Consider the following 3,866-nt stretch of genomic DNA (forward strand, 5'->3'; position numbering starts at 1 on the left):
TGCGGTGGCTGACCTGTCAATACTATATCACGCAACGAACCAAACTCTCTCCTCCATCCATCTACACTGACTGCCTTTGGTCTAAAATACTGTATACTGTCAGTAAAGATATATAAAGAAGTGGGACAGCTGAATATGTGCTGGTATGGTGGGCATCAAAGCCGCTGAGTGGCATTTTGATTTTGTGTAAAGTCATGTATGGGAAAATAATGCTGGCAATTTATAGAAAAATCCCATTTGAGCTATATTAATATTTCAAGTTTCTTAAAATTAAGCAAATGGTTAAAACAGACACTGATAGTTCACCCAAAATAGACATTCAGTCATCATTTACTCACTCTCTTGTACTTTCTTCTGTTGAACACAAAAGAAGGTATTTATAAGAAACAGTTTCGGTTTCCATTACATGGAATGGAATGGAAGTCAACAGGAACCAAGACTGTTTGGTTACCATTATTATTTAAAATATCTTCTTTTGTTTCACAGAAGAAAGTCATACAGGTTTGAAATGACATGATTTTAAACACAATTTTAAGTTTGGTTTGGAATATCCCTCTGAAGCGATGGTTTCCTCAAAAATAACCCAAATGTTCTTCAAAATATCTTCTCTTGTGTTTCACAGAAGAAAGAAATGCGGGTTTGCGATGACATAACGGTAAATAAATAATGACAGAATTTTTATTTTTGGCTGAACTACACTCTTAAAAATAAAGGTTACAAAAGGGGGTTTTCAGGGCGATGCAAAAGAAGAACCATCCAAACAAACATTGAATGAACTGTGCTTAAAAAGATTTTTTTTTCTCTCAGTATGAAGGACATTTTAATAATTAGAAGAACCTTGTTTTCCACTATAAAGAACTTTTGCGCAATGTTTCCATGGATGTTAAATGTTCTTCATGGATCCATCGTGCCAATAAAACCTTTATTTAAGTTCCCTTAGATCTTTGTCCTGAAAATAACGAAATCCATGGTAACGTCTAAATAAACTGGTCTGATCTAAGTCAAAAATAACTGTATCAACCTGAACACACTAGGTTACAGTAACAAAACCATTTTTAATCCTTTCGAAATAGCTAACATTTTCAGGTTACCAGTTTGTAATATAACCCCCCTCAAACACTCCTCAGGTTTGTCAAGATCTCTCAATATGATCTCAAACATCTGCCATCAAAATCTCACTAGACCAATCCATTCATTTCACAGTTCTTCACCCTTATACGGCATGTCAATTATCGTCTCAATTGCACACTGAATTCTCCTTAGGAATTTCTGGAGAAAGCTCAAAGGCAAAGTTGACACATAAATAAAACATAACTGAGATCTCCATTAAGTCTCCTGCAACCTCTGAGCAATAAAATGTTCCCCTGGGCAGTGTCATGCAAATCTAGACTGGCATATGTGTCCAAGTGTGGAGTTGGCTTTGCCCTTCTCTTCCGCCTCTCTCGGGAAAGACAATCTGACTGTTTTCCTTGCATTTTAATTTGGATTTCCCTGGCAGCGGAGCTCAAGGTATCCTCCATCCATCTCAGCCTTGGTCTCAGGGTCACTGCAGCTATTTCACACAGCAACCTTGAGGTCTTGGTGCCCGATAACCATTGAGCTGATGTTACAGCATAGCGCATTCACTTGGGCAGATGAAACCAATCACATACATAATAAAATGACCATCGTGGATGTGCCAGGGAAGATGAAGCATATTAAAAAAGAATATCTTGAACAAACGGTGATAGGATAAATGGACAATGCAATGCAGTTTAATGTGGTGCTCCATCTATATGGAAATGCAGGCGTGTAGGAATCTGCCAGAGAATGTCGAGCGGCCCACGCTGGCGATTGGATGGGGGGTGTTTTGTTTCAAACTGTGATTTAAAAGATGGAATTACAATGAAGAATGTGGAATGTGGAATTGTCAGGCAAGAATAGAATGTTCTCCTTTTAAACAAATGATAAATGGTTTAATTTTAAGATGGCATCCACATGTGCACATAAAAAAGTACAACAATAGCACACAAATACAAAGAATAGATATCTCCAGCTCTATGAAGTTGCTTGCTGCTTGGCAACACCAAACACTAACATAGACTAAAACACTAAAAGTAGTATTTTAGCTGGAAGCAACGGTCTGAAGTTAAAAACATCTTGTTGGTGGTTTTGTTTCTTACAAACATGCAGCGTTTGGCTTCACAAGATGTTAACTGGCGGATTGGAGTTGTGTGGATTGCTTTTGATGTTTTTCTCAGCTGTTTGGACTCTCATTCTGACGGCACCCATTCACTGCAGGGGATCTATTGATGAACAAGTGATGTAAAGTTAAATATCTCCAAATCTGTTATGATATGATAAATGATGTTAGATATCTCCAAATCTGATGTTTTTTTTAGCAGATTTTAATTTTTGCGTAAACTATTACTTTAAATGCGATGCATATTTGTCACTCGTACATAAATGAAACAGGTACGATTTCTACAATAGAAATAGAAATTATTTAAATGCACAATAACCAGATGTATATTACCAATAAATCCACTTTCTTTTAATCTCATACATTAACTGTAATTAAAGTTAAATATCTCCAAATCTGTTATGATATGATAAATGATGTTAGATATCTCCAAATCTGATGTTTTTTTAGCAGATTTTAATTTTTGCGTAAACTATTACTTTAAATGCGATGCATATTTGTCACACGTACATAAATGAAACAGGTACGATTTCTACAATAGAAATAGAAATTATTTAAATGCACAATAACCAGATGTATATTACCAATAAATCCACTTTCTTTTAATCTCATACATTAACTGTAATTGAAGTGTTTTCACAATGAATAGATTTGTAAAAAAAAATGCATTTAAAAAAATATGACTTTTAACATAAAATAATATATGCAAATACATCTTACCTGCTTCATTTATGTATGAAGTTTGTTAAGTTGGTGTTAAAATTATATAATTAAAATGGATGGTAATTTTATATGCAATTCAAATACATAATTGTGTAGGCCAACCCCCTACACAATAAAAATGTAGGCCTTTTTTGATGAACAGTTACACTACTGAACACCTTGACATGCATATTAAACACTTCTTTGATTAGACTAGCATAAGCCATTCACAAAACATTACATTCAAACAAGCCACATTTGATAACACTATAACATGTTATATTGACTGTAATTCCCTCTGCACATCTAACACATTTGCCTGAGCACATCTTTAAAGAGAAAGCCATGGATTTTTCATTCCCATTGAAGATAATGGTAAATCAATAAGCTTGTATTCAAATCATCCAGCTGATGAGGTGTATAAAAGAAAACAGAGGTAAAAACGGGAGAGATATTTATTTTCTTTAAAACAGGTGCCTTGTGATGTTTAATGTATTATTTTCCAGCACAAATTTCCTGTATGCGAGTTACTTGCTAAATTGCAATGGGCATCACAATAGCTGTCGGCCATAAATCAATATGAGACTGAAGAAGTTTACAAGCACAGCTCAATTACAGCATGAATGCCACTGGATAACATGGATGGAGGTGTTTTGGTTTGCTGTGTTTGCTCTTACAATGAATTCCTTCTGCTGGCAGGCCTTTGACATCAGGCCAGACTTCTGTTTCTCCAGTTCTCTTTGATTCTCTGTGCATCAAACAAAACATATGGATTCTGGCGGATTTCATGTTTTTCAAGAAGGTGTTTGTTGAGGGTGCATTTGTTTTGATACAATGGTTGCTATGGTTTTTATATTAAGCTAATTAGTGGGGTATGCTAAGACTATATATATATATATACATACATACATATATATATATATATATATATATATATATATATATGTATATATATATATATATATATGTATGTATATATATA

Source organism: Sinocyclocheilus rhinocerous, unplaced genomic scaffold (assembly GCF_001515625.1).
Source record: "Sinocyclocheilus rhinocerous isolate Xijiao unplaced genomic scaffold, SAMN03320098_v1.1 scaffold234, whole genome shotgun sequence".
In the NCBI taxonomy this organism is placed as follows: Eukaryota; Metazoa; Chordata; class Actinopteri; order Cypriniformes; family Cyprinidae; genus Sinocyclocheilus; species Sinocyclocheilus rhinocerous.